Raw genomic sequence first — 13,260 nt, 5'->3', positions numbered from 1 at the left:
TGTTGTGTTAGCAAGAAATATAATATTTAGCTTTTAAAATAATACTTGGTTTTCTTTACAGTAAAAATGTATTTGTATTCCTTGCATAATTTGCATAATTAAAACTCAGTAAAACAACATAGAAAAGACCCAATGAGCTGCCCGGGGACCCAGTGAGCTACCAGTCCCTGGTAGTTTGTTTGGGGGAGTGGGGGTGGAGAGAATTTGAATACTAGAGGAGAGGCGGGTTAGCTGGTTCTTCTGCACCTCGGAGCCTCATCAGGAGCAAGTGCCCTGCAGCTGCAGCTGAAGCCTTTACGAAAGCACAGAGCATCCTACCCAGGAGGAGGGAGGCGGGGGCGGTGGGCCCTCCAAGGAGGTGCACAGACCAGCTACTGAGTGTGAGTCTCCTGCCACCCTGCCTCTCCACTCCCCTTCCCCAAGTGACTCCAGACCCTACCCCTGGCCCAGCAGTCCCCAGCCCTGGCCTGCCTGACCTGCCTTAGCCCGACTCCCAGGACTCCCAGGACTCCCAGGACTCCCAGGGCAGAGGTCGTCTCTGGGGGAACTCACACTGGGGCGAGAGTTCAGGAAGTAAGGAGGAGGGGAAAGTGGATGTGAAAAGCACACAGGGCTGATAGCCCCTGACTATGACCCTGAGCCCAGGCAACCACTGAGCGCAAACCCCCGGGGGTGGGGCTGGGCCTAGCCCTGGGCAGGCCCTTGGCCCTAGGCCCTAGTCAAGCACTGGCCGCTGACAACATAACAAGCAAAGGTCAATGAAGTTCTTACCTTCAAGACAGCTATGGGATTAAAAGAAGAGCTATAGAGAGGTGGGTCGGAGTCCCAGCTGTGCCTGACTTCCTACAGGACCTTGACAAAGTCTGAGACCCCTGGAGCCTTGACTCTGTCAACTGCAAAACAGGCTCACGGTATCTGCCTTCCCAGCCTGCTGTGTAGACAAAACGAGACACACACACATAGCCTCTGTGAGAGCAGTTTGGACTCCCACAGAATGCAAGGCCCACCGACACAGCAGATAATGGGGAACAGAGAAAAGGAAGTGGCGACAACTGAGCTCCAAAAGCAGAGGGCCTTGCTGCGAGTCTGGGAGCCCAGGGCACAGCCAGAAAAGGGCCATTGCTGGCCCCGGGCAGGGCCTGGGAAGGAAGCAGGCAGAGGCATTCTTGTGGGGGGGCGGAGCAGCAGGGGAGGGAAGGTCGCAGAAGACAGGAGTGAGCCCAAAAAAGCAGTGGGGCCTTCCCTGGCCACTGCCCAGGGCTCTCGAGGAGGGCAGGGAGCCACCGGCATGTGCCAGGGAGGAGTCTGGTTTCTACCTGAAACTGGGGGAGGGGCAGGGGACAGACTACAAGGGGAGCCAAGGAGAGAGGAAGAGCACAGCACAGCCTCTGTGAGAAGCTGACAGGCTGGGAGGAGTGGAGGGCACGGCTGTGGAGGGTTTGGTCTGAGAAATACAGCAACCCAGGCCTTGCAGAACAGGCTCAGGAGGTCCTGTGAAGAGGGTCACTGAGAAGCAAGGCAGTCCCACCTGGTTCAGCGAAAGTACCAGCTCTGGGACGCTGCGGCAGGGCAAGCCTGGGTGGAGGGGTCACCTGCCTCAGGGCTGCCCTACCCCACCTCAGGGAGACCCTTGGGCCATGGCAAGTACTGAGTCCAGCATGGGACCAGCCCAAGGCAGATGGTCAGACAGGTCCAAGCATACAAGCCTCTGAGGACGTCAAGACCACGGTCAAAACCAAAGCACCTCAATGACTCCTGGCCCTAAAGCCTGAGCCTGGACAGGCTGTGAATACCTTCGCAGCCCCATCCCACGGCTCCCAGGCAGCTGGACTCCCCCTTGAAAGGCAGCCAGACAGCCTGGCCTGCGGTGTGGGGCCCAGCTGACAGGGAGCTGCAGGGAGGGAGTGAGAGGCTGGGCCACCCAGAGCAGGGGCCCTGGAGGAGGAGGGTGTAGGTGGGGCTGGAGGGGGAGGCGCTCCCCACAGCTCCCTCCCTGGCAGGCTGGCACTCTCCACGGACCTGCACTCTCCACATGCAGGCCCAGGCACAACGCCTCTGTCCCCAGCAGCCCCTCTAGGGACAGGACTTTTCTTGAGGGACACGGATTGTGGCAGCAACAATGAGCTGTCTGCTTCCTCAAGTTGGCCCAGGTTGGGACGTTAACCATTCCCCACCACCTCGAACTGGTGTTCACTCCTCAGGCCACAGGTGCGAGTCTCAGCCCTCGCCCATCAGAGGGTTCACGCAGGAAGCAACTTTAGGCCGTTGTCCTTGCTCATCTCTTACACAGGCCCTGCACCATCACACACCAGGCTCCCAGTGTCTGCACCCTCCCCGGTCTCAGTCTGACACTTCAGCCCTCCCTCCTGGTCACACTCCTGAACATGACTCTAGACTCTTAGGGGGTGGCTGGCACAGCCACCTTGACAGAGCGCTGCACTGGTGGCATAGAGCAATGGGGACAGAAAGATACTGCCAGGGCCAGCCAACCACACAGATGCCGACCCACCGAGTAGGACAGCCTGGGAAGGCCTGTCCAGCCAGGCTGACTCACAGGGCAGCCAGGCTGAACTATGGGGCTGGCTGCCTCTGCAGGGATAAGAAGAGGCCTGCTGGTCACCAGCAACTCACTTCACTGGACACCAAGGAACAGCTTCCTGAAGGCTGAAGACCCAAAGAAAACATACCCACATGGCCCTTCCAGTCCTTTAAACTTAAACACCTTAAACACCTCCAGGACAGCCTGTAAATCTCAACCCCTTAGCCTGGCGGCATTCAGGGCCTTCCCAGCCTGGCCCAAACTTCCCCTTCCAGGGAGGCCTCCCCCACTCTTCTCCAAACACCCCAGATCATTTGCCATCCCCTGAATGACAGGATCCTCACGTTGCCTGCCTTTGCATATACTGTTCCCAGTGCCTAAAATGCACTTCCCTCTTCCTACACCTGGCCAACTTCTATTCCGGCTTCAGTGGCCAGCTCAGCATCACTTCTGGGAAGCCTAACCTGGGCTCTTCCTCCCCCATCGCCCATGGCAGAATGACTCGCTCCCCTCCCCACCACGTCCCTCAGCAAATAGGGCACTTCCTACCTTCAATCACAATTAGGATCTGGGCCAGAGCTGCTCAAACTATTTGTGGTAGAGATTTTTTTTAAGTTCTCCAATCTGTTGCCAGCTGAGGCTTTTGTAAATTACAATGAAAATGGCGGAGCAATGTCAAGTTGCAATATGAGTTTCTCAATAGTTACTCCGTGTGTCTGTATCTATCTTGGCGCAGACCAGTAACATGGAGCTCACGGCAGGACACGGGTCTGCAGACCACCCTCTCTGTGGCACCGGCGGGGCCCTGCACCTGGGGTCCCTGGAGGAACTTGAGGGCAGGGCCCATCAAATCATCTGTTTATGTTTGGACCTCCAGAGCCCAAGGGGGCGCTCCATCTGCTGACCCAAATATTGGATGGGAAGATCCCAACGACCCTGTAACATGGGCAGTACCTGTGCTAGGCAACCCCATCTGTCAGGTGAGCGCACAGAAGCACAGACTGGCCTGATGCCGCGGCCGGCCGATGGTGTACTGTGCCCATACCTCCCAGCTTCACAAGGCCAACGCGTGGGACCTGCGAGCGCTCTGGTGCACCCTCCCTCCCCACTCAGGCTCCTGACAGCACTCCCCTCTGCAGAAACAGTGAAGTAGCCCCGTGCAGTGGCGAGGAGCTCAGACTCCAGAATCACACACACTGGGTTCACCTCCTGCCTCAGCCTTTTATAGCTGTGTGACCTTGCATAAGTCACTTCATTTTTCTGGGCCTCAAGTTCTCCTCTGTGAACGCCAGCGTCACGGAGCAGCCCGCTGCTTCAAGCAGGGCTCATACACACCTATAAGCCTCATTCGGGCTTGGCTGTCATGGATGGTTTTCAAAGCCTGGGGACTATCCAGCCAGAAATTCTGCCCCTAGATGCTCCCTATCTGCTCACCCTCCTCCCAAGACCTGGTGCCTTCTCTCTGCGGTGAATCTTCCTTAGCTGCTAAGACTGATCTCCTTTGAAGATTTCCCCTCCCCATCCTCCCCTCCCCTAGGCTAAGAGGCTGCTCCTTTCTCACCTCCCGCCCTCCTGGGACACCTTAAACCTCTGATCCTCTACACTTTCTCCTCAATTACCACCCCCCTCTGGCGTTCCCTCTGGAACACAGCTGGTCTGTGGAGGGATCTTGAACACCCTGCAAAATGCGACCCTGTTTGGGTTGGGGCAGCGAAGGCCCGGGCTGTGAGGTCAGGGACAGCCCCAGACTGCAACCTCCTCCCTACCTGCCCCCTCACCCAGAGCCCACCCTCACTGTACACCCCAGCTGGTCACAGTCAGCTGACCCCACGAGAGCCTCACTCCGTCCTGGAGCGAGGGTCCACTGGGCTGCTTCCCAGGCCCCTCAGCCAGCCCAGAGACTCCCAAGCCAGCCATCTTCATCCCCGGCCCTCAAGCCTAACCCTCTGGAAAGTGCAAGATATCGGAAAAAGCCACCCTGGGGAAGCTGACACTGTGGGGGTGGCTCCATATTTACTTGCTTGGTGACGTCCATACCAGTCCAGTTTGGTGCCCAAGTTGAGTTAATCTTCTTGCCTGCTGGTCCCACTCTTTCCTGCACCCTGCGACAATCCTGAGAGAGCAAACCCACTGGTCACTGTCCCCTCCCCACCCTAAGTTCCTCTGAGCACATGACCCAGGGTGAACTCCTGCTTCTACAGATATATATATATATATATATACATATATATTTTATTTCCTCGCCAAAGGACATGTGCTCACCGATTCTAGACAGAGGAGGGGAGGGAGGGAGGGAGAGAAACACTGATGTGAGAAACATAAATCAGCTGCCTCCTGCACGCACCCCAACCGGGACTGACCCCGCAACCCAGGCGTGTGCTCCATCAGTAATTGAACTCATACCCTTCAGTTCATGGGACGATGGTCCCACGAACTGAGCCACACCGGCCGAGGTGCCACTGCAGATAGCCACGCAGGGATCTATCCAGCGGCCTCCCCCTATGGAGGGTGGAGTGTGGAGACAGCCAAACGCTCTCAGGGGTCCCCATTCTGCTGTGATTACAGGACGCCCCCCACTCTGCTGTGACTGGAGTGCAGAGGAAGCGGTGCTAGATTTGGGAGTAGAATTTTAGCTTGGTCACTCCCTAAGTTGTATGACCTTAAGTAAGTCACTTTTCCTCTCTGAGCCTCCAGTTTCTCAATTGTAAATGGGGGTCATGAGAACAGACCCACCCTTCTCGGGCTGACAATAAGGGATTTGGGAGAAGGTGAAGGTGGGGAGGAGCCCTGGGCTCCCTGTTGGATCAGGTGGGGCGGGGAAAGCTCTGGAAGGCACTGAAGGCCCAGTGCCTCAGTTTGCAAACAGGGTCCCCACCCCGCCGCACCCACCCTCCATCTGAGGCCGATGCTGAGGAGCAGGGCAGCCAGCAGCCTTCTGCCCTTCTCTACCTCTGTCCCCTTAGCCAGTGTCATTGTGTTGGAGGCTCTTGGTCTGCCAGATGTGCCTACCAGTCTGACCCAGGATGGGGAGAGGGTCCTGATACCAGCATGCAAAGCAAAAGCTTATAAATCAAACCCTGTGTTTTAAGTGCCCAGGGGACCTGCTGGGAGTTGTTACATAACAAGCAGGTGACTCCTAAGGCTTCCTTTATAAATGTGGGGAGGTGCCTGGAAAGATTAGAGTACGGCTGTGTGATGTAGAGCTAGTCACTTAACCTCTCTGACTCTGAGTTTCCTTGGATTCCCAGATGTGGAAATGGATGTGGAAGCGACCTCATGGGGCTGTTGTAAAGTGCCCTTGGGCTCAATACATGTTTCTCTTAAACTTTGGTCTCGAAAACATGGAAGAAAAAAATTTTTTCCACAGAATGTGGCGCAGGACTGAAAATACTGTCTTCATTCACAGAGACAAAAACTGAGGCCCAGATGTGCTTGACCTTGAACACAGGCCCGTGGTGAGTGTAGAAATGTCTGAAGGTGTGGTCAGGTCACCTTTGGGTAGAAGGACCTCCGTGACGCACTTGCTCTGTTGTGTCTGGGCACTGCTGGCTCCAGCAAGGGGTACAAGGTTACTTCCGCGCCCTGGGGCACACCTCCCCTGGTCACCGCGCCACACCCAAGCAGGCAGTCCCAAGTCGGCCCCATGCCACACACTGGAACTCGGGACTTCTTTCTCTGGGGTCTCTGTGAAGCCGGCACTATTATCACCCCCACTTTCCAGACGAGGAACAGGCAACCCCAGGAGGGGCAGCCTCCTGCCCACGCCTTTCAGCTGCCAAGCGGCTGAGCAGAACTGAACCCAAGGCCACAGCACTGCCCCCGCCCACTCGCCTCCTGGTTCCCTCTCACTTCCCCTCCTCTCCCTGCCAAGAGGCCAGCCCAAGGCACTTTGCCAGGTCTTATCTGGGGGTGTCCTGGCTACTCAGAAACAAACCCAGGCACACTAGGGAAACTGTGGCCCCCAGAACTGTGCCATAACCCACCCATTTTGAACCCCAGTGTGGAAGGGCCGCCGCCAAGCCCTCTTCCTCTTCCTCATCCTCTCCTACCTTGATTACTGCAACAGCCTCCTAATCGGCCTCCCTGCCTCCAGTCTACACCCAACCCAACCTGCAGCTATGGCTGAGCTCTGGGCCCTGGGTCTGATCTCCGTGTGGATTCTCTGCGATTCCTGCAGCCCCACAGACAGAGTGTAAATTCCTCAGGACAGTGCACCTTTCACAACCTGGCTGGGGAAAACATCAGGGTTAGGCGGAAGGGCTCAGGAGCCAGGAAAGCGTGGGTTCGAATCCCAGCTCCACTGCTTACCAACTAGGACACCTGGGACAAGTGATCCCACCGCCCTGAGCCGCAATTTCCTATTTCCCTCTAAAGAATGGGGGAATAACAGCACCAAAATCAGGGCTCTGCTGAGAAGACTAAGTGAGAAAAATACATGTAAGGCACTTTGCATGTACTGAATTCTCAATTCATCCATGCATATCTGTTGCCCTACAATGTTCATAGAACAGTGAGTTCAAATGACAAAAATCCCGGCTCCCCAGAAACTTCTGTTACAGTTAGGGAAGAGAACCAAAGATAAAATAAGTAGGTAAAACCTAAGGTGTGCTGTGTGCTAAAGGGAAAAAAGCAGAGAAATGAGGCAAGGGGGTGTGGGTTGCAATTTTAAGCTGGAAAGTGCCCACGAGGTGCGGGAGCCTGTAAGATGTTCTAGGGAGTGAGAACAGCCAGTGCAAAGGTCCTGAGGCACGCTCAGGATCGGGGCGTTAGTCATGTTATTATTACTCTTACTCTTTCCCAGCCTCGCCCCCCTCCACTTGCTCCCTCACACACTCTCCAGTCAAAGGAACTGCAAGGGCCTCTCCAAACCCTTCAATGTGCTGCGTCTTCCTGCAAGCCATACCTCATGTTGGAATGCCGTCCCCTCTTTGCTTTTCAAATCTTACTTGCCCTTCAGCTAAAAGGCCTCCTCCTCAGGGAAGCTTTCCTTGATTTAGAGTTCATGGCCATCTCCCTTGCATCCTTCTGCTAGAACCTGTAACTGCCGGTCAGCTGCCCCCCTCCCACACTGGTCTGCGAGTTCTGTAAGGAAGGTCTAGGTTCCACACTGCACCCCTCTCTGCCCAGCACATGCCCGGCACAGGTTAAGCACGTGTACACTGACGTACGCTGACTTCCGGCGGAACGAGTGAAGGACTGAAGGACGCCCCAGGCGGCCCTTACAAGCCTTAGCCCAGGGACGCCACCACCGGGGCGGCTGCACTGTGAAACACAGGCCTTTCCAACACAGATACAAATCTGCAATAGGAAACGGGTTTTTTTAAAAATAACAGCACATTCTTTTTTCTTCATTGTTTTTTTTTCTTTCTTTCTGCATGGCTTGTTTTTCCGGTGCGGCCCTTAGACCAGCTGCAGGGAAGCCCCTCCCAGGCCCCACTCTGAGAACCTGGGCCCAGGGCCCTCCAAGGACGCCTGAACCCCAGCAGGGTGGGGCTGCACCGGATGATTCTAGACCAGTCCTGGCACCACAACCCCCCCACTCAAACCCCAATGTTGGGGGCGGGGTTACCTCCTAGAAACTTGCTCTCCACTGAGGGCTTTACAACCCAATGAGACATTTCCCATGGCGCTTCTCCTAGGTGGGGCTGCCGTTCTCTGCCCTCACTGTCAGAGGACATCCCCAAGGAGGTGACACGAGACTGCCAGGGTTCCAGGTCTGGCCATACTACTGTGTAACGCTGGGTCCCTCACTTTCCCTCTTGGGGCCCCATGTGTGAAATGGAAATACTAACCCCTACCTGTGGGGCTGTCCTCTGCATAGGGATGTGACATGCTCAGTGCCATGTCTGGCACCCAGTAACCCTCCATCAACATTAGCTGCCTTCATCATCACTATCTTCACCTTCACAATCCCCGAGTCTCCTTTAGCATCCTCTCACTGAATCGCATTCTCTCCAGATCAGCAGAGACCTACAAGGGCTATTAAATCTCACATTCTTGCCCTCCTAGAATTTCTTCTAGTACATCCCAGAAAAACGGTCCTTCAGGAGCAGGGTCATCGGTAGGTATGGGGAGCACGGCATCTGTTCTCTACTGGCCAGTCACCTGGCCTGCTATGCCTGACTCCTCCTTTTGGCTGGACCCGCCTGCCCATACCCCAGGGAAGTGGGGTCCATTAATCCCATCCTCAGCCCTCAGCACACAGGGAGCCCACGGTCAATGCTCTGGGACTGGTCAGAAGGTATTTAGTGAGCAGCTGTTGTGTGCAGACACCGGAAATACGGGGCAGGCACGAGCCGCCCCAGGCCTGCCCTGGGGGAGTTCATGATTTGATGAAAGGGTGAGACTGTAATCAATAATTCCACCAACAAATGTAAAGTTAATACGAAGATGAGAGCTACACAGGAGGGGTCCATGGGTCCATGAAAGGCTGTAATGCAGGGCTCGACCAAATCAGGGAGGGCTTCCCCGAAGAGGAGATGCTGAAGTTGAAAGATGAAGAAGGAGGAGGCCTGAGCAGCAGAGTGGAATGTGTGGTTGGAACAGACAGGACAGCATGAGGGAAGTCTATGTTAGGCAGACATGACAAGCAGAGGGACACAGGACGGTGTCCCACGGGGCCTGGAAACAGCGTAAGGATTTCTGTCTTTCTCCTAAAAGCAGTGGGAATGTATGAAGGCTGTTCAGTCGGGGTTGGCAGACTCAGATTTGTCAAAAAGGACACCCTGGCTGCGAAGGATGCGCCTTCCCAAGTGTGCATGTACAGTTAACCCCTGAACAACACGGGTTTAAAACTCCACATGTAAGTGGACCCGTGCAGTTCAAACCTGTGTGATTCAAGGGCCAACTTTTCCAGTCTTCAATCAGAAATCCACAGATGTGGAGGGTCGACTGCAGTTACATTTTTGCAGAGTCAAAAGTTATAAGTAGGCTTTTGATTTTGCTAGGGGCAGGGATTGGCACCCTTAACCCCCACATTGTTCAAGAGTCACGTGTACTTGTCCCTGCCAGGAACACTCCTCTAGTCCATGTGGAAGTCAGGACAGCCTGGGTTAGGTTATGCTGCGGTAACAAACAGCCCCCAAATCCCAGTGGTTTAAAACAACAAAGATTTAGTTATGTTGCATGTCCACTGTGGGATATCAACGAGCTCCACTCGTGTAGTGATGCAGGGACCCAGGCTGGCAGAAACAGCCACTGTCCCACCTACTGCCAGTTGCCACACCACAGGAAACTAGCAGTCTGGAGGTCCATACCAGCAACTGAACATTTTGGCCCAGAAGTGACATGTATCATTATAGTTCACACCTCACCGGCCAGTCCCATGGCCCTACCCAAGCACTAGATTCAAACCTACCGTGTGCCTGGATGAACTGGAAATATTTAAGGGAGAGCATTAAGGACCACCACTCTCCCACCCCTTCTGGCCCTTGGCCAACCTTAACTCATTCATTAGATCACACTGTTCAATATTCCAGAAGGAGGGACCATGAAATTGTGCAGGAGAGAACAAGGCTTGGGGCGCAGAGATCCAAAGGAGGGTGGGAGATGAGGCCAAGGAAAACGCAGGGGCCAGATCTCTCAGAGACTTTCAGGCCACGGTAACAATTTGGTTCTTTATCCTGAAGGCACTGGGAAGACTCTTCAGTGGTGTGAGCTGGACCCGGGAGGCCCGATGATGCTGATGCTGAGATTGGCATGGAGGGAGGCTGCAGGCGGGCCGTTAGGAGGCTCTTGCTATTGTCTGACAGTGGCTTGATGAAGAAGCTGGGGAGGAGGAGATGGAAAGAAGTGGATGGATTCTATGTATAGGCTAAAGTTCCCTCCATCCGCCTTCCAAGCAGACAGAATGAATTGGGGGAACAGAGTCACCAAGCTTTCTGCCTTCCGAACTAGTAGAATGGCCATAGCCTTGGCCAAGACCAGAGCCCCGGAGGAAGTGTAGGGAGGGAGATTATGGGACAGCCTTGGACTCTGCGTGTTGGTCATGACTGAGACAGCCAAGAAGGCAGGCGGAGGAGGTAGCTGAATACACAGGTATGCATGCTGACTTCTAGTCCAGTGGTCTTTACCTCTTTCACACTTGCTCACACTACTACCAGTAAGGAAAGGAGAACAAATTTATGAAGCACATCAATCCAACGGGTCTGAAGGACAGAACTGTAACGCAAGTCAAAATGGCATACAAGTGATGGTGGTGATGGCTGATCAAGGGCTCCTGGGACAAGTGAAGGGGGACTCATATATCTGAGAATGTCACCAGGGAAGGGAACTCGATCCTGTCCCAGCTGCTCCTTGGAGGCCCTGCTGGTTTGGGACTGGACGGACCTGAGTGGGGCCTGTCAGGATATTCTGATATTCCCAGGATAGTATATTCTACACTAATTCCAGGGAGAGAAATCATGTGTCAGCCACAGGCTAGGCATTTGATCTCTGCCATTTCATGTGATCTCACAACTTCCTTGACAGACAGGCTTCGTTGGCCCCATTTTAGGGAGGGAGAAGCAAGGTTCAGACAGGTCAGATACAGCACCAGCCCACGTGGGAGGATTCCAATGGAAAAGCCCCTTCCTGTCAAACACTCACTAACTGCCAGGGCTGTATTCCCAGAAGGGAAGACTTTCAGACACGTGCCAACAGAGCACTCTGCTTGCCCACCTATCAGAGTCGGGGGGCAAAGACCATGCCCCACTCCCCAGGGAAGACCACAGTCCATTAATTCTGGCTGGGGGACGCCACCCCTCCCCCTAATACCTTCTTTCCCCGCAAGGGAAATTCGAGCAAAGGCAAGCTTGAGTGCCAGAGGCAGGAGGCTTCCTGGAAAAATTCCTTTGCCCCAGCCCAGACAAAACCCCCAAAGTTTATAGGGTTTCCAGGCATCAAGAGCATTCTCTTATTATTGTCTCCTGTCCCCCGTGCACAAAGAACTGGGTGTGTTTCCTTTCAGCCACTCTAAATTATATACCACAGCCTTTCCCCACGTGAAGCAGACGTGTAGGAAGAAGAGAGGTTAAACCCTTTTCTGCCCCAAGTCTCAGCCCATCCTGGGGGTCTAAGCCCCTATAGCGCAACCCGGTTCAAGACACAAGCAACTTTTCAACCAGCATCGCCCAGTGGCCAAGACATTAGTATTCTCCTTGCAGCGACTTGCCTAGGGTGTGCGGGCCTTGACCAGAGAAAGGTCATTGGCAGCGAAGTTCCCGCAGTTTCTGCATATGAGAGTACCTTGGGGATTGCGAGTAGAGGAGATGGGGGCTACACTCCGGAGGGATTTACCAAAGAGTCTACACCGCAACTAAGATTTAAAACATATTAAAGAAACGGCCTCCGACTTGGCCACGTGTAGCGGGAAATCATGGACCGCGATGGAAAAAGCCCCACCGCATTCCGAAAAATCCGAGCTCCGCACATCAGCCCCGGGCGCCCAGCGGAAAGTGTCCCCTAGAACTAGGCCAGCGGCCGCGACAAGCCAGCCCACCCGGAGCCTTTGGCGCCCCGCCCCGCGCGTGTCGCCGGGTTCTCATTCCGAAAGCTGGGCTCGGGCCGCCGCTCCCATTGGTCGGCGGCCCCGTCCGTCAGTGGGCGGGACGTCCGCGCCGAGAAAAGGCTACATTGTAACAAGGCGAGCGAACGAGGAGCTAGCGGGGAGGAAGGAGGCGGAGGGGCGGCCCCCCGAATCCCGCAGCGGCGGCGGCGGCGGCGGCAGCTACCTGCCGAGGGTTAACCCACCTCAGGGCCGGGGCGAGCCGCCTCCCCCCGGCCCGCGCCCGCGCCACCCCTGTCCCCGCTCCGCCCGCGCCGGTCCCTGACGGCCCGCGCCCCCCGCAGCCGCTCGCAGCCCCTGCACCGGCGGACCCCGCGCTTGCTGGCAAACTGCCGAGCGCTTTCCGAAGCCATTTTCAATGGCCACATTGGCTACCGGGGCTGACTCACCTTCCCGGGAATGCTGCGGCAGCAGCGGGGCCCGGGCGGCGCAGGCGGCCCGGCGGGCGGCTCGGCAGAGGCGGCGCGGCCCGGGCAGACGGCCCCGCGGCGGGAGCGGCCGCGCTGCGGCGCTCGGGTCCCGGGCGAGGCAAAGTTTCAGCGCCAGCCTCGGCGCGGCGGCGGCGGCGACTCGCTGCTGCTCTCCTCCCCTGCTTTGACCACCATCTTATTAGTACAGGAAATGACATGGAAAACGGAAGAAAGCGGCGTTTGGGGCAGACGCGGACCCCCCAATTCAGGGGCCGGAGACGGGACTCACCAGCCGCGTCCCAGCCCGGCCCCGGAGAAAACTCCCGGAGCCCCCTCGGCCCCCGCCCGGCGCGCGGCCCGGAGGGGGAAGCGAGCTCCGGGAACTCAAAAAGAGAGGGCGAGTTTTATAATCCAGCCCGAGGAAAAAAAAATCGAGAAAAAAATAAATAAATGAAAAAAGAAAAGGTTAAAAGAACTTTCGAACTGGGACACTTTTTTTTCCTGGTCGGAATTAAAAGTTCTAGAATTTAAAAAGTCATTCCGGAGCGGGGGCTCCCAGGCTCTCCGGGTCCTGTCGCTGCCCATTTTGAACCAAATAGAGGGATAAACGCGTTTATATTTTTAACCCTTTCGAGGCCCCGCCGCCCATTGCAGGCCCGCTCCCGGTCCCTTTTAACCCTTTGGATGCCCAACAGTATAGAGATAAAAACTAAAGTTGTAAAACATAGGTGTCCCGCTGAAAGCTGAGGGTAAGGGGCAGGGCAGTT

The 13,260-nt window shown here is 55.6% G+C and overlaps 1 protein-coding gene across 6 annotated transcripts in view; it reads right to left on the bottom strand.

The window, feature by feature from the left end:
* The window catches only part of PRDM11 (PR/SET domain 11), an 86,355-nt gene extending 73,514 nt beyond the window's left edge, over positions 1-12,841 (bottom strand). For 4 of the 6 annotated variants that reach the window (XM_037166102.2, XM_037166106.2, XM_053673043.1 and 1 more), the window contains exon 1: positions 12,473-12,683. The gene's annotated coding sequence lies outside the window, so the exon portion shown is untranslated. Of the gene's footprint in view, positions 1-771; positions 1,158-12,472; positions 12,684-12,782 lie in introns of those variants that run through there. The other 2 variants (XM_053673042.1, XM_037166105.2) reach the window with 2 other exon arrangements.
* Positions 12,842-13,260: the final 419 nt, after the last annotated feature.

The sequence above is a fragment of the Artibeus jamaicensis genome, unplaced genomic scaffold, assembly GCF_021234435.1.
Source record: "Artibeus jamaicensis isolate MK-2021 breed Jamaican fruit bat unplaced genomic scaffold, CSHL_Jam_final contig_797, whole genome shotgun sequence".
Lineage (NCBI taxonomy): Eukaryota > Metazoa > Chordata > Mammalia > Chiroptera > Phyllostomidae > Artibeus > Artibeus jamaicensis.
This window is presented reverse-complemented; position numbering and strand designations above follow the sequence as displayed.